Here is a 22,394-nt window from a genome sequence, read left to right on the forward strand (position 1 = left end):
GCCTTCTGGTCCCGCATCTTGCCCGTTGTCTTCTCCTGTCTTCTTCTCCGTCCGTCCGCCAGCCTTCTCGTCCACATCTTTTTCTTCCCCGGACCCAGCGTTTGTATTTGATTTGGCTGCCGTGTTCCCGCTCCTGGGACCCGCCCCCCTCTGACGCCGCTGATAAACTCTTATGAAAGTCCGCGTGTGGCATATGTGCGTCAGAGGGGGGCGGGGTCACATGAGTGTGACACGGCGGGAACTTCAATTGGAAGCGGCGGCATCTTCTTCTACGGGCGGCGCGCTTGAAATTGAATTCCCCCGCCGTGTGACGCTCTGTGACCCCGCCCCCCTCTGACGCATATGATTTTCTAAGGAGTTTACTTGTGGCGTCAGAAGGGGGCGGGTCCCAGGAGCGGGAACACGGCGGCCAAATCAAATTCAAGCGCTGGGTCCGGAGAAGACACAAGATGCGGACGAGGAGGCTGGCGGACGGACGGAGAAGAAGACAGGAGAAGACAACGGGCAAGATGCGGGACCAGAAGGCTGAAGGATGGACAGAGAATATCTGATAAGCCCCCTGCCCGCAGACCCCCACAACCACCGGGCAAGGGTTGTGGGGATGAGGCCCTTGTCCCCATCAACATGGGGACATCCTCCCCATGTTGAGGGCATGTGGCCTGGTGCGGTTCAGGAGAGGGGGGGGCCCGCACTCTGTCCCCCCCTCTTTTCTGCGGCCGGCCAGGTCAACGTGCTCGGATAAGGGTCTGGTGTGGATTTTTAGGGGGACTCCACGCCATTTTTTTTTTAAATTTGGGGTGGAGTTCCCCTTAAAATCCACACCAGACCTGAAGGGCCTGGAGTGGATATTTGCCGGGAACCGCACGTCTTTTTTTTTTTTTTTTTTTACGGCGGGGTTCCCCTTAATATCCATTCCAGACCTGAAGGGCCTGGTAATTTAATTTGGGGGAACCCCTACACATTTTTTTGTTTGTTTTATGAATGAATCCCTTTAGAATTGTCAGAGCCGACAATTCATTATAGCCGCGTGTGAATTTTTAAATGACTTTTTTCCTTCTGAATGTCATGTTGTGCAGGGGGAGTTCTAAGTGCGGGAAAAATGCGCTATTTCACATGCTGACATTACACCCCCCCTAGGTACGAAATTTAAAGGAATATTTCACTTTTATTGTTTCACTTTAAGAATTATTAATTTCACTGCTCCCGAAAAAACGGCCGTTTTAAAAAATAAAAAAAAACATTGATACATGTCCCCTGGGGCAGGACTGAGGTCCCCAAACACTTTTTAGGACAAAACTAGCAGATTAGCCTTTAAAATGAACACTTTTGATTTCTCCCATAGACTTCTATAGGGAGTTCGGCGCGGCTTTACATATTACTTTCAATGCGCCGGCTGCTACGCTGGTTCATGCGCCCAATTAAGCCTCCACCCGGAGTACTAATTAAGGCATGAACCAGCGCAGCGCACAGAGCATAGTAAATCAGGCCCAATATATAGAGTAGAAGGGTCAGCACTATTGTAATGTACAACACAATATATAGAGTAGAGCGGTCAGCACTATTGTAATGTACAACACAATATATAGAGTAGAGCGGTCAGCACTATTGTAATGTACAACACGATATATAGAGTAGAGGGGTCAGCACTATTGTAATGTACAACACAATATATAGAGTAGAGGGGTCAGCACTATTGTAATGTACAACACAATATATAGAGTAGAGGGGTCAGCACAATATTATAGTCATAGTGCCCCTTATACTGCTGCTCAGGGGGGACAAATGATTTGGGTCTGTGGTCAGCAGGATGAAAACAATGTTCAGCCATAGTGGTCAGTGGGAGGAGTCTGATGTTACAGACTATGGTATCGGGGTACAGGGATGTGGGGGGTCAGACAACACACGGGGTATCACCTTCTGTTGTATACCCACAGAAATCACCCAGCACGCTGGCAGATTGTCAGGAGAACCCCAAGTTCCCACCCCAGACAGGGGTAACAGCTGTATAACAGCACACACACTCTATTATCCCACCACTGCCACACACATGACAAGGAGGGAAGCCCCACGGGAACTAGAAAACCAGGAGAGGACCTTGTTTGGTGGAGGAGGGAAGGAGAGGGAGATTATTGGTAGCCAGTAATACCAGCTGTGATAGACTTGGCACAGCCTGCAATACCTCTGATCACCACTAGAGGGAGACTCCGCCCATATCTAGCTGGCTGACCACACACAGGCAGATACAAATCTTACATACAATCTGAACTCTAATGCCCCGTACACACAAGCGTTTTTCGGGTTGTAAAAAATGACGATTTTAATGGTCTAGAAAAAAATACTTTTTTTTTTTTCAACCCGATCATGAAAATGACGTTGCCTACACACGATCATGAAAAAAATGCTCTAGCAAAGCGCGGTGACGTACAACACGTACGACGGCACTATAAAGGGGAGGTTCCATGCGGATGGCGCCACCCTTGGGGCTGCTTTAGCTGATTCCGTGTTAGTAAAAGACGATTCGCGATTTTCAGTCTGTTACAGCGTGATGAATGTGAGATCTCCATTATGAAAGCTAGTTTTACCAGAATGAGCGCTCCCGTCTCATAACTTGCTTCTGAGCATGTGCGTTTTTTTCACGACGTTAAAGCCCACGCACGACCATTTTTTACAACATTAAAAATGACAATGTTTAAAAACAATATGAAAAATTAGAGCATGTTCGAAGTTTTAATGGTAATTTTTTACGTCGTGAAAAATGCTCTGGAGCCCACACACCATCGTTTTTAATGACATAAAAAAATGTCATTTTTTACAACCCGAAAAACGGTTGTGTGTACGCAGTATAAGACCCCTTTCACACTGGGGCAGTTTGCAGGCGCTATTGCCCTAAAAATAGCGCCTGCCAACTGACCTGAAACAGCGACTGCCGTTTCTCCAGTGTGAAAGCCTGGGGGCTTTCACACTGGAGCGGTGCACTAGCAGGAAGAAAGAAAAAGTCCTGCTGGCCGCATCATTGGAGCGGTGAAGGAGCGGTGTGTTTATGGCTCCTCCCACCACTCCTGCCCATTGAAAGCAATGGGGCACCGCGGCTATACCGCCAGCAAAGCGCCTCTGCAGAAGCTCTTTGCGGTGGCTTTTAACCCTTTTTCAGCCTCTAGAAGGGGGTAAAACTGCCCTCGCTAGCGGCCAAATAGCACTGCAAAGTAGCGATACAGCATCGCTAAAAATAGCGGCGCTTTACCACAACACACCTCCCACACCAATGTGAAAGGAGCCTAAGGGTTGGGCATCTGTCTAGTAATCAGCACACATTTCTGGGGTTCCTCAGGCTCCTCTACAAGATAGAATCCTTGTGTTACTCCCTCTTCCTGCTCCCCATGTACACCCCACACCAGACACACGACATGGGACAGGGAGGCAGTTGGGGGGGGGGAAGGGAAGTCAAGGAAAAAGTGCCCATTATCTGTGGTCAGTGTGGGGGGGGATGTTGGGCATTAGTGATTAGTAAAAAAAAGAAAGGGGCAATAACAAGGGGGAGGCCGAGGTTCTAAATAGAGAGACAGGAGGCACTGGTGCTGAGAAGTTTTACAGCAACAATGGGGGATCAGGAGTGTAAAAAGGGGGCAGTGAGATGGGAGGGAGGCAATACGGGGTACAGGGGGTGGTCAGGAGAATGTGAGGGACAGGGGGAGGATGGGGAGGATGCAGGGACAAATGGGAGGCAGTGAGGAAACAAGGAGCTGGAAAGGAAGGCTGTAGGGGGAGGGTGATGAATACCTGGCTGATGGTGTCCTGGTCTGGAGGGTAATGTGGATCTCCTCTGATGAGTCTTCTATGGTTGGGGTCCTCTCGGATGATCCCTCTTGGCTCCTCTGATGAGTCTTCTATGGTTGGGGTCCTCTCGGATGGTCCCTCTTGGCTCCTCTGATGAGTCTTCTATGGTTGGGGTCCTCTCGGATGGTCCCTCTAGGCTCCTCTGATGAGTCTTCTATGGTTGGGGTCCTCTCGGATGGTCCCTCTTGGCTCCTCTGATGACTCTTCTATGGTTGGGGTCCTTTTGGATGGTCCCTCTTGGCTCCTCTGATGAGTCGTCTATGGTCGGGATCCTCTCTGATGGTCCCTCTTGGCTCCTCTGAAGAGTCTTCTATGGTTGGGGTCCTCTCGGATGGTCCCTCTTGGCTCCTCTGATGAGTCTTCTATGGTTGGGGTCCTCTCGGATGGTCCCTCTTGGCTCCTCTGATGAGTCTTCTATGGTTGGGGTCCTCTCGGATGGTCCATCTAGGCTCCTCTGATGAGTCTTCTATGGTTGGGGTCCTCTCGGATGGATCCCTCTTGGCTCCTCTGATGAGTCTTCTATGGTTGGGGTCCTCTCGGATGGTCCCTCTTGGCTCCTCTGATGAGTCTTCTATGGTTGGGGTCCTCTCGGATGGTCCCTCTTGGCTCCTCTGATGAGTCTTCTATGGTCGGGGTCCTCTCGGATGGTCCCTCTAGGCTCCTCTGATGAGTCTTCTATGGTTGGGGTCCACTCGGATGGTCCCTCTAGGCTCCTCTGATGAGTCTTCTATGGTTGGGGTCCTCTCGGATGGATCCCTCTTGGCTCCTCTGATGAGTCTTCTATGATTGGGGTCCTCTCGGATGGTCCCTCTTGGCTCCTCTGATGAGTCTTCTATGGTTGGGTCCTCTCGGATGGTCCATCTAGGCTCCTCTTCTATGGTCGGGTGACTTGTGACTCTTCCCAGCACGGTGACTGGACATGAAGGGGGAAATCTCTCCCAACTCTCGGATCCACAATCAGGGGAAAGTTCTCCTCCGTGTCCCCGATGGAAGATGGAGGCTTCTTGTCCTGGCTGAGAGGTGTGAGGGACATTCTGTGTCTGCACTACGGATCTGGGAAGACTCCAATCACATTGTGATCCAGCTTCCTCACAGGGGCCCCTCCCCTACAGATGCCCCAGGGCCATGCAGACACACCCATTGCGGGGGAGGGGGGAATCATAAAGAGGACCCCTCCCCCATTCTCTGGGATGACACAATAGAATCTCATTCCAGATTGGTCATGTGAAGAAGGTTTGTTGGACGTTCTTCTGGTTAGTGGAGGGAAATGAATGTTGATTATTGAGCGCAGTGAGGAGAAGATTGGGAGGAGCAGGATGGGGAATGTTTCTCTCTCATATTGCACCCCCCGGGGGATCACCTCATACACTTCATCTTCTACATGTGCTGGACGCCATGACACTCCTTTCTTGGGGGAAACTTTCTCCCGGAGATCTTGGAGGAGATGAAAGGAATGTTGTACGAGGCATGTGTGAGACGAGGCACATGTCATCACACGCTCCGCCTTCTGCATGCGCGGTATAACATACATTTTCATACTGGTGGTGTGGGGGAGGGGACACTCTGCACAAGGGAAAGAGCTCATTTCATTTGTAACTGAGGAACAGTAAAAAGACAAGGATGAGCCATATTTTTACTAACCCCCAAACACTGAAAGACAGCAACCAATTGAATGCACAGGATGTGGCTGAGATAAATCAGAGGCTCTGGATGGACAGTTGGATAAATGGATGATTTGTGTGGGGAGGTCGGTGATCTGTAGGGACTGTATGAAGGAAGTGACATGTGAGATCTGTGTGTGGGGGAGGGGCATCTGTTGCAATCTCTGTGTACAGGGAAATTAGACAAGTTGTGAGAACTTTTTGTTCTGGGGAGGGGAGTGTATGGGGGAGGGGTGTGTGTGGGGGAGGGGTGTGTGTGGGGGAGGGGAGTGCATGGGGGAGGGGTGTGTGTGGGGGAGGACTGTGTATGGGGGAGGGGAGTGCATGGGGGAGGGGTGTGTGTGGGGGAGGACTGTGTATGGGGGAGGGGCGGTTACATGTAATGAAAAGTACAGACACTTAGCCGGATTTAGGAAACTTATGACGGGCGTATCAGTAGATACGCCGTCGTAACTCCGAATCTGCGACGTCGTAACATTAAGCGTATGCTTAAACTGAGATACGCTTAAATGTTGCTGAGATACGACCGGCGTAAGTCTCCTATGCTGTCATATCTTAGCTGCCTATTTCCGCCGGCCGCTAGGGGCGTGTACGCTGATTTACGCCTAGAAGGCGTAAATCAGCGAGATACGCCTATTAACGAACGTACGCACGCCCGTCGTAGTTAAGATACGCCATTTACGTAAGGCGTTTTCAGGCCTAATGTTATTCCACCAAAAAGATGGCGCAGCCAATGTTAAGTATGGACGTCGGACCCGCGTTGAATTTTAAAATGTTTACGTCGTTTGCGTAAGTCGTCCGTGAATGGGGCTGGGCGTAATTTATGTTCACGTCGAAACCAATAAGTCTTTTCGGCGTAATTTGGACCATGCGCACTGGGATATGTCCACGGACGGCGCATCATAAAAAACGTCAATCACGTCGGGCCACGATTCATTAGCATAAAACACGCCCACCTCTTCACAATTTTAATTAGGCGCGCTTAGGCCGGCACATTTACGCTACCCCGCCGTAACTTAGGACGCAAGTGCTTTGTGAATACAGCACTTGCCTCTCTATTTTATGGCGGCGTAGCGTATATGCGATACGCTACGCCTGCCTAACGTTAGGCTCAACTACCTGAATCCAGCTAACTCTCTCCTTCCTAATATTAGAGGACAGGATTGGACAATTCCAGTAGAGGGGGAGGGGTGGTAATATTGGGGCTCGGTCACAGAACACAGCCCATGTTATTGTGTGTATAATGCGTGTTCTCTGGTGTGCAATGTGGGGGCGCTTTTGTGCGGTGTAATGAGGTGTTAGGCTCTCTTCTATAGAATTCTCTGTGTGTAGCGGCCTGTTCTTGTTGAATAGGTGCTGCTGTAAATTTAGAGGGGGCCTGAGTCGTTATTTGGCTCAGACAAATATGATTGAGGGTAATTTAGCCTTCGGTTCCGGCCATGGCTGTGCTGGGAGTAACCACCATTGTTCTCCTGGGGGCGTTATTACCATCTCAGGCCAAGGGTGGCAGCAGCAGAGTCGGGGTGTATTGGGTGTCCCCCTCAGCGGCGAATCACTGGGAGTGATTGCCTTGCTGTGCATGTTGGGGAGAGGTACTTAAGGGACAGACGGCATTGGCGGGGGCCCGTTGTTCACACCTCGTGGCCTGCCTGGCCTGGGGTGCATGTTCCTGAATCCTGACTCTGGGACCACGTTGGTCTGGGGGTGCGGCTTCACCTGGTAGGCCCAGTAGTCAGACTGGGTCTACGCTTTCAAGGTGGTCCTGTGCTGCCAGTCCTGCGGGAGGAAGCCACTTGATGAAGGAAGCCAGGAGAAGACCTATCCTGGAGAGGACCATGCAACAGGCTGGTATCTTAAAAAGACAAAAGGGGGGCAGCCCTGGGACTTTGAATGAGGTGAGAGAGGTTTAGCCAATGTTCACAACCAACAATGAGACAAAATCAATTTATTATTTTCAAAGTGTTATGTAACGAAGTGGCAACAACAATGATTGTGAGTTCCCCGGGATAATAGCCAATGTACACAGCACAAGTGAAAGTAAATATATAAGATTTATTACAATTGTTGTACATCAATGAGCTACAGTAATGCCGCGTACACACCATCACTTTATGTGATGAAAAAAAATGACGTTTTTAAAAACGTCACTTTAATTGACTGTGTGTGGGGGGAAACGTCATTTTATGTCTTGTAAAAAACGACCAAAAAAAATTGAAGCATGCTTCAATTTTATGTGTCGTTTTTCAAAAGTGCACTTTTTACTTCACAGAAATTGACCGTGTGTAGCAAAAAACGTCGTTTTGTAAGACGTTTTTTCATCCACGCATGCCCAGAAGCTACTTCAATGGTAAAACGTGGTGGAACGTAACCTCACTTTGCAAGAACATTGTGAGAAAAACGATGGTGTGTAGGCAACTTCGTCTTTGAAAATTGAAGTTTCAAAAACGTCATTTTTTACTTCACAGAAAGTGTCGTTTTTTTTCATCACATAAAGTGATGGTGTGTATGTGGCATAAGGCAGGAATCACACTAGTGCGGTGCGAATTTCAGCTCTCTTATCTCTGCAGAGAGATAAGAGAAGTGTTCAGCAGATTAGCAACGTTTCCGGGTGAGAGGAGAGTGGGGGAGAAGTGTATTGAGCTGAATGAGAGAATTCCTGAAGAGAACTGAACACATCTGCGAATTCAGCTGCATACCCATAGAAGATAATGGGCTTGAATTCGCACCTGAGCCGCACCGCAAGACATAAAAACCGCACACGGTTTGGAGGCAATGCGCAGTGCGAATGCATCGCACATATGTGAACCAGCCTTATTGAAAACAATGTATTTTAAAATGTTCTGCGAATTGGATGCGGTTTAAGCCGCACTCAATTCGCATAGGTGTGAACCTGGCCTAAAACGTGAAAGTTGCAGGGCCGGTGGATGCACATATACAATAAACACATAAAATGTACATACATATAAACAGAAGTATGTAGACATAATACAGACATCAATAATATCCAGCATGTACAGGTAGTGTTGAGCGGAATACGCCATATTCGATTTCGCGATATATCACGAATATATAGCCGAATATTCGTGAAATATTCGCTAAAATCGAATATTCGTGATATTTTATAAAACAAAAAAAAAATTGCGAAATTTCGCTAATGCGAATTTATTGCGAACATTGTGCACTTTTTTTTTTTTTTTTTCTGATTGGCTCTGATGCAAAAGAAGGGCGGAGAAAGTATTTGCGAATATTCGGAAATCGAATATTCGCGAATACTTTCTCCACCCTTTTTTTGCATCAGAGCCAATCAGAGTTGTCAAAATCTCGCAATCAATTTCGCATTCGCATTAGCGAAATTTCGATAAAATATCACCAATATTCGATTTCCGAATATTCGCGAATACTTTCTCCGCCCTTCTTTTGCATCAGAGCCAATCAGAAAAAAAAAAAAAATTCGCAAAACGTTCGCAATAAATTTGCATTAGCGAAATTTCGCAATTTCTTTTTTATATTCGGAATAGCGAATATTGGCCGCGAAATTTGAGATATTCGCGAATACTCGAATATGCCATATTCGAGCCGAATATTCGCAATACGAATATTCGTGAGCAACACTATGTACAGGCATAAAACAAGCATCCATAAAGCTCTACTAGCCTTTGGCGGTGGACGTCTTACTGACTCCTATGCGTTACCGCCCGTACATGACGCTGGGGGCGGAGCCTTCGGGCACTTGTGGGCATATCTTGGACGTTCAGCATGGCTGGAACTTCTTTTCACATCTTGATGGTTGGATAGAGCAGTCACATCTTTAAGAACAAACTGAGACATGATCACAAGAGGCTTAGTGGAGACTGCAGTCAGAAATATCTCCATCCAGACCATGCTGATCCTCCGGATGTTCCCCTGTTGTGGCTTTTGTTTGCTCCGTCTCCTCAGCTCCCGAGCTGGATGCACTACACGCCGCTATCCTGATATCCAGCGTTTGGCAATTCATTTCAGCCCATGGATACAACATTCATGCATCCGCCCCTGAAGAAGCGAGCCGGGTCTCGCGAAACTAGTAGGGCTTTATGGATGCTTGTTTTATGCCTGTACATGCTGGATATTATTGATGTCTGTATTATGTCTACATACTTCTGTTTATATGTATGTACATTTTATGTGTTTATTGTATATGTGCATCCACTGGCCCTGCAACTTTCAAGTTTTACTGTAGCTCATTGATGTACAACAATTGTAATAAATCTTTCTATATTTACTTTCACTTGTGCTGTGTACATTGGCTATTATGCCGGGGAACTCACAATCATTGTTGTTGCCACTTCATTACATAACACTTTGAAAATAATAAATAGATTTTGTCTCATTGTTGGTTGTGAACATTGGCTGAACCTCTTTCACCTCATTCAAAGTCCCAGGGCTGCCCCCTTTTGTCTTTTTGTGTAATAATAGGGATGGAGGTGTTAGCGGGGTCACACCAGACCTTTTATTTTCTTTTTCAGGCTGGTATCTTGGGAGAAGGCCTGGAGACTTCATCGAAGGATGCACCATACACCGAGAGGCTCGATGGTGGTCGCCTATCAGATCCGAGTTCTACAGAAGATAATCTGGAGAGATCCGGGTGCTGAATCCTGTGTCAGGGGACTCTGGACTAAAAGTGTCTCCTCATAAAGGAAGGTCTGTGGCAGAGACTGGACTTTATTCCGTGCGCCATCCCGGCTGCTAGGCCAGTGAGAGGGACCTATCCGGGGGAGCAATACCCACTCTGGCTAGAGTGGTGATGAGAACTTTTGGCTGGAAGCAAGAACCTACCTACCTACTTACCCTTCCACCCCTCCACCTTCTTTTCTACCAAGTTCTACAAATAAATCCCAGAAAGAGAAGTGTATCGTGTGGACATTGGAATTCTTCAGACTCTCTTTACCGCTCTGGACAGCGAGAAGATAGAGGTAACGTGCCGCCAGAAATACACAGCAGCTCCTTCGGGGGTAGTGCTACACGTGTAATATTATACAAGGTGTGGGAACGATCGGCACAAACAATACAACCTCACATTGTTTTCTTTGATGGTGACGGAAGTCATAGAACATCGGGAACATCGCCCTGTTCAGCTGCCCATACAATCGTACAATCTCCTTCCAATCTTTTCATTGGAAGATCCTTCCCTCCGTTTTCTTATGCAGCGTACACACGGTAGTTTTTTGTGATGTGTTTTTAAAAACGTCATTTAAAATGATGGTGTGTGGGCTTCACATCGTTTTTTGTCTTCAGAAAAACGACAAAAAAAAAATCCGAACCTGCTTTAGTTTTTTATGTAGTTTTTGAAAATGACGTTTTTTGTGTTGTAAAAAATGATCGTATGTGGGCTAAAACGACGTTTTAAACCCGCACATGCTCAGAAGCAAGTTATGAGACGGGAGCTTGAATGGAACAGAGTGCCGTCGTACGTGTTGTACGTAACCGCGCTTTGCTAGAGTATTTTCAGAAAACGATGGTGTGTGGGCAACGTCGTTTTTATGATGATGTTAAAAAAACTTTGTTTTTTTTCATGATGAAAAACTTCATTTTATTTCATCACAAAAAACGACCAAGGGCTAGATTTAGATAGGTTACCGGATCTTTAGATCTGATTTACGTTACGCCGCAGCAAGTTTTTGAGGCAAGTGCTTTATTCATTATTGCGACGGCGTATCATAAATCCCCCAGCGGAATTCAAATTCCGCTGCTAGGGGGCGTGTAAAATTTAAATCAGGCGCGTCCCCACGCCGAACAAACTGCGCATGCGCCGTCCGCAAAATTTCCCAGCGTGCATTGCTCACAATGACGTCGCAAGGACGTCATTGGTTTTGACGTTAACGTAAATTACATCCGGCCATATTCGCGAACGACTTACGCAAACGATGTAAAAATGTAAAAACTCGGCACGGGAACGACGGCCATACTTAACATAGGATACGTCGCACATACCCCTCATATAGCAGGGGTAACTTTCCACCAGAGAAAGCCGAACGCAAACGACGTAAAAAAAAATGCACCGGGTGGTCGTTCATTTCTGAATCGGTGTAAATGCTCATTTGCATATTCGACGCGTAAAAGATACGGAAGCGCCACCTAGCGGCCAGCCTGGAATTGCAGTCTAAGATCCGACGGTGTAAGTCACTTACTCCTGGCGGATCTTAGGGAGATCTATGCGGAACCTGATTCTATGAATCGGGCGCATAGATACGACGGCCGGACTCAGAGATACGACGGCGTATCAGTTTTCTGAATCCGGCCCCGTGTGTACGTGGCATTATGGTTAGTGGAGGGAAATGGAAGTGTATGAGGTGATCCCCCGGGGGGTGCAATATGAGAGTCCTCAGAGATGTGAGAGCTCCGGATCTCTCTAAAGACACCAGTGTGATGAGGGGAGGAAGGAAGAGGACACAAGAAAGGGAAAGCTCCTCCTACACGAGAGATTATTGGAGGAGAAATCTTCTCACTACATTCCATGGATTGATGAATGGCGCTCAGAAGGAGATCAACATTTCATTTCCTTTTATCATCACATTTTGTAATGAATGGAATTTACTGAATGAAAATCACATTCACTGCTAGAAATTCATTCCTTGGAGAGAAATTCCCCATCCTGCTCCTCCCAATCTTCTCCTCACTGCGCTCAATAATCAACGTTCATTTCCCTCCACTAACCAGAATAACGTCCAACAAACCTTCTTCACATGACCAACCTGGAATGAGATTCTATTGTGTCATCCCAGAGAATGGGGGGAGGGGTCCTCTTTGTGATCCCCCTCCCTGTCCTGTGTTTGAAGTCAGTGTTGCCTCAGGGGCATCTGTGGGAGAATGGAAGGAGGGGTCCTCTTTGTTAATCCCCCCTCCCCCACACTGTGTTTGTAGTCAGCATGGCCCTGAGGCATCTGTGGGGGAGGGGCCCCCTGTGAGGAAGCTGGCTCACAATGTGATTGGAGTCTTCCCAGATCCGTAGTGCAGACACAGAACGTCCCTCACACCTCTCAGCCAGGACAAGAAGCCTCCATCTTCCATCGGGGACACGGAGGAGAACTTTCCCCTGATTGTGGACACTTGTGAGCCGGACGAAGAGAAGCTGAGAGTTGGGAGAGATTTCCCCCTTCATGTCCAGCTGGGAAGAGTCAGAAATCACCCGACCATAGAAGAGTCATCAGAGGAGCCAAGAGGGACCATCCAAGAGAACCCCAACCATAGAAGACTCATCAGAGGAGCCAAGAGGGACCATCCGAGAGGACCCCCACCATAGAAGTCTCATCAGAGGAGCTCCACATCAACCTCCAGACCAGGACACCATTAGCCAGGTATTCATCTCCTAATTCACCCCACTGCAACCCATCCACCCGCTGACCTCCTGTGACCTCCTCTATTTCCCCACTGCCCTCTGCCTCTCCACTGCCCCCTTGTCCTCCCCTCTGGCCCCCTATACACCCCTGTGTCCCTCACTTCCCCTCTGTCCACCTCTGTGTCCCCCCCACTGCCCCCTGTCAAGCCTTGTGTCTACCGCCACTACCCCCTCCCCCTATGTTCCCCCACTGTCCCCTGTCCACTCCTTTGCCCCCTATCCACCCCTCTGTCCTACCTCTGTCCCCCTGCCCACACCTCTGACCCCTTACTGTCCCCCTGTCCTCCCATGTTCTTCCCTACTGCCCTCTGTCCACCCCACTGCCCCCTGTCCAGCCCTTTATCCCCACACTGCCCTCTGTCCACCCCGCTGCCCCCCTGTCCTCCCCTCTGTCTCCCCACTTCTCACCTGTTCATCTCCTCTGTCCCACTACTGTCTTCCTGTTCAGCCCTCTGTCTCTACACACCCCTCTGTCCTACCCCTGCCCCTTGTCCATCCCCTCTGTCTCACTACTGTCCCCCTATCCATCTCCTCTGCCCCTGTCCAAACCCTGTGTCCCCCCACATTCCCTCTGTACACCCCTGTGCCCCCCATTTCCCCCTGTTCAGCCCTGTGTTTCACCCCACTGCCTCATCTCCCCTCTGTCCTCCCACTGCCCCCTATCCACCACTCTATCCCCCTACTGCCCCTTGTCCTCCCATGTGACCCCCTACTGCCCCATGTTCTCCCATGTGTTCCCCTCACTACCCCCTGTCAAACCCTGTCCCCCACACTGCCCCTTGTCCTACCCTCTGTCTCTACACTTCCCCCTCTGTCCAGCCCTTTGTCTCCACACTGCCCCCCTGCCCAGCCCGTTGTCCCCACACTGCCCCCCTTTCCAGCCCTTTGTCTCCACTTTCTTCAATGTCTATATCCCTGTCCCCCAATGCCCCCTTTCCGTCCTCCTGCTCCCCTGTCCCACCACTGAGCACCTATGTTCTTTTTTTAGATTTTCAACATTTCCCCTCAGTGATCACTATTTATTTTATCAAATAACAACAACCCCTCCCCCCACTGATCACAGAAGAGTGGCATTTTTTCCTCCCACTTACCTCTCACTGCCCACCTGTCCCCTCCACTTCCCTGTTTACTTCCCTACCCCCCCCCCAACTGCCTCCCTGTTCACCCCAATCCCCCCTCTCCCCTCACTGCCCCCTGTCATGTGTCTGGTGTGGGGTGTACATGGGGAGCAGGAAGAGGGAGTAACACAAGGATTCTAGCTTGTTGAGGTGCCTGAGGAACCCCAGAAGTGTGTGCTGATTACTAGACTGCCCCCCAACCCTTTTACCCCGTACACACGAGCGGAATTTCCGATGAAAATCTCACATCAGACTTTTGCTGGCGGAAATTCCGCTTGTGTGTACGGGGCATTAGAGTTCAGATTGTATGTAAGATTTGTATCTGCCTGTGTGTGGTCAGCCAGCTAGATATGGGCGGAGTCTCCCTCTAGTGGTGGTCAGAGGTATTGCAGGCTGTACCGAGTCTCTCACAGCTGGTATTACTGGCTACCAATAATCTCCCTCTCCTTCCCTCCTCCACCAAACAAGGTCCTCTCCTGGTTTTCTAGTTCCCGTGGGGCTTCCCTCCTTGTCATGTGTGTGGCAGTGGTGGGATAATAGAGTGTGTGTGCTGTTATACAGCTGTTACCCCTGTCTGGGGTGGGAACTTGGGGTTCTCCTGACAATCTGCCAGCGTGCTGGGTGATTTCTGTGGATATACAACAGAAGGTGATACCCCGTGTGTTGTCTGACCCCCCACATCCCTGTACCCCGATACCATAGTCTGTAACATCAGACTCCTCCCACTGACCACTATGGCTGAACATTGTTTTCATCCTGCTGACCACAGACCCAAATCATTTGTCCCCCCTGACCAGCAGTATAAGGGGCACTATGACTATAATATTGTGCTGACCCCTCTACTCTATATATTGTGTTGTACATTACAATAGTGCTGACCCCTCTACTCTATATATTGTGTTGTACATTACAATAGTGCTGACCCCTCTACTCTATATATTGTGTTGTACATTACAATAGTGCTGACCTCTCTACTCTATATATTGTGTTGTACATTACAATAGTGCTATCCCCTCTACTCTATATATTGTGTTGTACATTACAATAGTGCTGACCCCTCTACTCTATATATTGTGTTGTACATGACCAGCTACAGTAGTCGGGAATGACAGCGGTGACCCCGGAGGTGACACAATTCTTGTCATTCATGACAGAGGATATTGGGGGATGGGATGTTCTCCAAGCTCCTCCTACCTGACAAGCTATAGTGGTTGATCAATGTTCCGCCATCTTGGACCTATCAGACGAAACACGGCAGGAAATAGCAGGGGGGAGGGGTGACACATTGTCTGTATTGTGATTGGCCGGTTCTCCAACTGCCCCGATCACTTCTACATGACGGCCAATCACTGGCTGGGAATAATACAAAGCTCTTTTCTCTATTAACCTTTTGAATACCAGAAGGATAAAGAATGTACATTGGTAGACAAGGGGTCAGTGAATGGGGCGGAGCTCTGCTGACTTCCATCATCCAATCACGTGTAAGTAAAACTCCATGGGCCAGATTCATGAACAATGGTGCAGATTTGCACCGGCGTGGTGCATCATTTTTAGACTACACCGGTCCAGCGCAGAGAGGCAGTTAGGTGATTCAAGAAACTTTTTTTGTCTACGATGCCCCAGCGGGGCGGATTTTAGACGGCGTAAGGCGGGGTAAGGCCAACTGGGAGTCACCCTATGCTAATGAAGTGCCGACCGTGGCGCAGGGGTCACGCCGGGGCGCATCTTAGACCGCACATGCTCAGTGACATCCAGGAGTAAATGCCCCAATCTGCACATGCTCAGAACTGCGCCCTGGCGTGATCCCTGAGCTACGCCGACCCACTACCAATGCCCAGTCCATGAATCAGCCCAGACTTCCGCCCTGCAGGTGCAAGTGTACTGAAGCTTTTTTTTTCCAAGCTAGGTCGTTTGCATTGTGGTGGGGCAGTTATGGCTGGTGAGGTCATCCTGCAGGATGCTGGTTAATTCCAGGATGACTTCACGGCTGAATCTGTAGGTGCGATACACCTCCACTTCCCCCATGTCAAAGACGTTAATGCGCGGGCGGAAGATCCTCTCCCGTGCCCTCCTACGTGCCCTTTGACGCAATAGTGCAAAAACCACGGCTGCCCCTGGCATGTTGGCACACAGATGTGTTGTCCAGCAAGTGTTGTTGCTCAGTTTGTTTGTAACGCTGCTGCTTTAGCTGCTCTCCAGCTGACCTCTGCAAGTTTGGTGCAAAGTTACCCCTGCTTTTATGAGGTGTAACTTGGTGCCGGAAATTTCAGCTCCGCTCACCGGGAGTAGCCTGCGCCGGTCAAGCTTAAGTTGATGAATCGGCCCAACAACCTCATTTGCATATTTAAAACACAAAAACCATGGCCGCGCTAGATCCGACCAGCGTAAATCTGCGCCAACGCCGCGCCGGCGTGGAAAGGTTACACCGAGGTGATGAAGTCTATTTGGAGGCGTAATCTGGTTCTCTGGGTACGGTGCAGGGATCCGCCGGTGCAAATCTGCACTTACACCGCGCATCTACCAAAAAAACGGTGTAAGTGCTTCATGAATCTGGCCCCATGTGTTTTATTTCTTTTCACATGATTGGATATTCATTACAAAGTGACATTTCACCACATTCACTGATCTCTGGGGGAAATTTCTTTAAAGAGCCTATTTAGTAAATCGCCCCTCTGTCTGTACACTGAACTGTCCGGATTGCAGGTCTGGGGCCTCTAATGATCCAGCACAGCTGACATACATGACCTTCCTAATACCCCTCCCCCTCCTCTCCACCATACTTACTACAGACCGGAAGACTAGATCCTCCTTCTGCACCCTGACACAGGATGGGGGATGGGGGGGACATGTTCTCATGTAAGGTGACTGGATGAGATTTGGGGTCACACTTGTCTTTGCTGGTATATGGAAGATCACTTGTTGGTGGTAATGGAGGTGAACCCGACAATGAAGCAGATCTACAGTACACCTCCCATTACTGTTTCTTCCAAGGTCAGATCTCCAGATCGCTCTTCTCTGTCCCCCCCTAACAGAGCGCCCCCTTCTGGGACATTTTACATCTTATCTTGTAGCTTTGTGGTCATTAGACCTCACCAGGCAGTTGTTGGTGACAATCTGTCCAAGAGCGGTCTTTATTGTCCCAGACCCTCACTACGTCCTTTCACCCCTCCCCCTCACTAATCTATAAACACTGTGCATCTCAAACACTGCACCCCCTCACATTGCTGACTTAATGGATAAGTCCCCCCTAAATCCCAGCCCCCCTATGTACCAATATACCATTAATGTACTTATTTCTCTTTGTCTTACACCCCCCTTACCTCAGTGTCCAGCTCGCTGTATAATCACTTCTCCATTACTTCCTGGACACACCTTGAGATGTTACACTCCCTGCATCATCTCCCCTCCCCCCTTCCAGCACACCTCATCAGGTGCACATTTTTCCTATGCAATCAGTGATCACCGTTCTCACTAAATACACAGCTATAGATCGTTCATTTGGCTGAGTGTGCAGGAGCTGAGCAATCAGATAACAGCCAATGTTGATAGAGCTGTAATATTGTAATCAAGAGAAGTGTGTCCTGGGTTCTGTGATGATCACCATACACTATACAACCTGGTACACCTAAAGGACATTGTACAATCAGATTGCATTTTTTTTAGAGTGGAGTGTATATATATATATATATATATATATATATATATATATATATATATATATATATATATATATAATATCTGCTGTTCCCTTTGTGGAGAGAAATTTAAAGACTTCTAGCTGGATTCAGGATGGCGAGCGAATAGTTGCGGCGGCGTAGCGTATGGCATTTACACTATGCCGCCGTAAGTTAGCGAGGCAAGTTCATGATTCACAAAGTACTTGCCTGCTAAGTTACGGCGGCGTAGCGTAAATCGGGCGGGCGTAAGGGTGCCTAATTCAAATTAGACTGAGGGGGCGTGTTTTATGCTAATGATGGTGACCTGACGTGATTGGCGTATTTCATGCGCCGTCCGTGTACATATCCCAGTGTGCATTGCGGCAAAGTACGCCGCACGGTCCTATTGGTTTCGACGTGGACGTAAATGACGTAAATCCCTATTCATGGACGACTTATGCAAACAACGTAAAATTTTAAAATTTCGACGCGGGAACGACGGCCATACTTAACATTACTATTCCAGCTATTTGATGGAATAACTTTATGCCTGATAATGCGTTATGCGTATCTGTACTGCATCGGCCGGGCATACGTTCATGAATAGGCGAATCTAGTGATTTACATATTCTACGCCGACCGCAATGGAAGCGCCACCTACCGGTCAGCCTAAAAATTACACTTTAGGATACGACGGTGTAAGACACTTACACCGCTCATATCTGAGCCTAATTTAAGCATAACTGGTTTCCAGAATACGCTTAAATTAGCGCTGGCGCAGATTCAGACTTAGGCTGGCGTATCAGTAGATACGCCAGCCTAAGTCTTTCTGAATCCACCTATTACCAAACATCTACCCAGAATACACCTGAGAGATGACTCTTCGGCTTTTCCTCTACACATGACCCTCCTTTCTAAAGCTTTATATAAAATATCACTACTCATTCACCTTATAAACGTGGTGAGATCTTCTATCCCACTGAAATGTCTCTGTGGATTTCCAGGGTTACTGAGATCAAAGGAAAGGAAGATCTCACCACATCTCTGAAGGGCGAGGAAGATCATTAGGAATAATTAATCGTTTTGAAAATGCAGAGAATTGATTTTCAAGATTTGCCTCCTATTGATTTCAATGAGGTTTGCATTTAAATCTGCAATGTTTTGGATTTTTAGACGGCTTGCCTAAAGTCCTCACAAATCTGAACCCAAGAACATTCCTCCGTCACTATGCAGCACATTTCTCTGAATGAGATTCTCCCGCTGGAAATTGTAATAAAATATACATTTTATCAGCCAATGGGAATAATATATTGTCCTCAGTAAAATAATATATATTGGGCCAGATTCACAGTTGAAACACGCCTATTTTCAAATTTACCGCGTCGTAGCGTTGTTTTGAATCCTCAAAACAAGTTTCGAAGGCTTTAGGCTTCGATCCGACAGTTATACGGCTTCGTACGCCTTCGGATCGTAGGTGTAATTCTCCGGCGGCCGCTGGGTGGATTTTGTGTAGTTTTCCTGCATCGGGTATGCAAATTAGCTGATCACGGCAATATACGAAGGTACGCGCGTTCGTCGCATTCTCTTACGTCATCGCTAGTCGGCTTTTCCCATCATAAAGTTACGAGTCCTATTTAAATGGTGTAACATTAGACCATCCATATTAAAGTATGGCCGTCGTTCCCACGTCAATTTTTTTTTTTGCGTAAGATGTCCGGGAATACGAAAGGACGTGACGCACGTCGCCGTTCAAAAAACACGTCGGGGCGCCGTAATTTTGTGCAAAGCACAGCGGGAAATTTTCACACGGAGCAGAATGTTCGGCGCGGGAGCGCGCCTAATTTAAATGGTACACGCCCCATTTGAATTAGGCGGGCTTGCGCCGGGCGGCTTTACGTTACACCACCGTAAGTTTACACGCAAGTGCTTGGTGAATCAGGCACTTGCGCTGAAAACTTGCGGCGGTATAACGTAAAGGCGATATGTTACGCTGCCGCAATTCTTTGTGAATCTAGCCCATTGTTTCTATATATTAGATACATTTAATAATGAATGTTATAAAAGAAAACAACTTTATTCAGCCCTTTTTATAGAATTCTGACTTTTATTTAAAAAAAATTCTGTACAGGTGGATTGAGGAATCGAGTTTTCTATCATGTTGGAATTCATCAATACAACAAAGTCACATGGGAAGTGAAGCCATATGGGTGTCTGAAGTGACTGAAAGTCTTTATCACAATTCACTGGAGGATTCACACAGGACACAAGTCATATCCGTGTTCTAAATGTTGTTCTGAATCCTCTTCAACATCGATCCCGCCTCAGAGGACAACAGGAGAGAAGTCATTTCAGTGTTCTGGAAGTGACAATGGCTTTACAATAAAGTCCAACCCATGTATACATAGGAGGAGTCATTTCAGAAGATATTTCTTGTTTGGAATGTTATAAAGATTTACAATGGAGGCAAAACATATCTCACATCAGAAGGTTTATAATGGAGTGAAGTCATATCAGTGTTCTGAATGTGACAAAGTTTTTACATTTAAGTCTCATCTTATCATACACCAGAGGTTTCACACTGGAGAGAAGCCATATCAATGTTCTGAATGTGACAAAGCTTTTACAACCAAGAATGATCTTATCAGACACCAGAGGGTTCACACTGGAGAGAAGTCATATCAATGTTCTGAATGTCACAAATCTTTTACACAAAATTCAAATCTTATCACACACCAGAGGATTCACACTGTAGAGAAGCAGTATCAATGGTCTGAATGTGACAAAGCTTTTACAACCAAAAATGATCTTACCATACACCAGAGGGTTCACACTGGAGAAAATTCATATCCATGTTCTGAATGTGGCAAAGCTTATAAACATAAGTCAATACTTATGAGACACCAGAGGGTTCACACTGAAGAGAAACCATATCAGTGTTCTGAATGTAGCAAAGCTTTTACACAGAAGTCACACCTTATGAGACACCAGAGGATTCACACTGGAGAGAAGCCATATCAATGTTCTGAATGTGACAAAGCTTTTACAGTCAAAAATGATCTTATCATACACCAGAGGGTTCACACTGGAGAAAATCCATATTCATGTTCTGAATGTGGCAAAGCTTATCAACAGAAGTCAATGCTTAAGAGACACCAGAGGGTTCACACTGGAGAGAAACCATATCGGTGTTCTGAATGTGGCAAAGCTTGTACACATAAGTCACACCTTATGACACACCAGATGATTCACACTGAAGAGAAACCATATCAGTGTTTTGAATGTGGCAAAGCTTTTACACATAAGTCACACCTTATGACACACCAGAGGATTCACACTGGAGAGAAACCATATCAGTGTTCTGAATGTGGCAAAACTTTTACATGTAAGTCAACCCTTATCACACACCAGAGGATTCACACTGAAGAGAAACCATATCAGTGTTCTGAATGTGACAAAGCTTTTACACAGAAGTCAACCCTTATGAGACACCAGAGGATTCACACTGAAGAGAAACCATATCAATGTTCTGAATGTGGCAAAGCTTTTACACAGACATCACATCTTATCAAACACCAGAGGATTCACACTAGAGAGAAGCCATTTTAATGCTCTGAATGTGACAAAGCTTTTTTTTTTCTTTCCCAAAATGTCTTTATTGATTTTCATTATTAATACAATACAAATATTCCATCCTTAATAACAACAGATTAAACGTACATTACCCAACCCCTACCCCACACAGTCTCAATACTTTGTTAAACTACTGTGACCCGACGTGATTGACGTTTTTCTTGTTCAAATTTTTTATTGTAAAAAAGAGAGTACAGAATAAAAAATACACATTTCCGCATAAAACAATAGCGGAGATACAGTGGTACATAATGGCAGCAACGTGTACAAACAATACCGGGGGAAACATCCGGGGTTATGCATGAGAGGATCAAGTGCAACATATCGAGAAAAGGCATTAAAGCGGAATCTTTTGGAAACATAGTGGATAGAGACAAAGTAATCTAAAATTACATAGCACATGTTTCTATTCCAAAAGTTAGCATAGAACAGTAATCCGTACTCAACAGGTGCAAGGATAGAGAACTAATGGCTAATGGGGGGCTACACGTGACCGTGTCGCCCCTGTGTAGAAAAAACAATAAGTTTCAGCGTAGGGGGGAGGGATCCCTAAGAGACCAGGGCGGGGAAGGAGAAATGTAGGGGTGGGAGATAGAGGAAGGGAGGGAGAGAAGAGGGAATAGAAAAGAAAAGGAGGGAAGAGTGTCGGCGCGGGCGGGTACGCCCCCGATGGGTCATCGTGTCAAATTATGGAGACATTACGACAATCATGGGATCGGGAAGGTGGTTACAAAGTCAGGAGGGAGAAAATATTCCACCCATGGGGACCAGACTTTATCATGTTGTGGGATTCTATCTAAAATAATAGCTTCAGTCTTACTATGGATCATTGCTTGGGTCACTCTGTGTTTTACTTCGGCTACATGGAGTTTGGGGGTTTTCCAGGCCTTGGCTATTGTTTGTTTGGCAGCTGTGGTCAATTGTAATAGGAGACGAACTTGAGCTCTGGTATAATCACCGCTAACGTGATTTAACAGGGCCAAAGATGGATCAGGGAGGAGGGTATCGTGTAAGAGGGTCGAGGCCATACGGAATATTACTTTCCAGAAATGTTGTACAATGGCGCATGACCACCATATATGTTCATGGGTACCTCTCTCTCCACAACCCCGGAAACATACAG

General features: G+C 47.2%; 1 pseudogene; it reads left to right on the forward strand.

The window, feature by feature from the left end:
* The window catches only part of LOC120928423, a 367,954-nt pseudogene extending 346,641 nt beyond the window's left edge, over positions 1-21,313 (forward strand).
* Positions 21,314-22,394: the final 1,081 nt, after the last annotated feature.

This window comes from Rana temporaria, chromosome 2 (assembly GCF_905171775.1).
Source record: "Rana temporaria chromosome 2, aRanTem1.1, whole genome shotgun sequence".
NCBI classification, from domain to species: domain Eukaryota; kingdom Metazoa; phylum Chordata; class Amphibia; order Anura; family Ranidae; genus Rana; species Rana temporaria.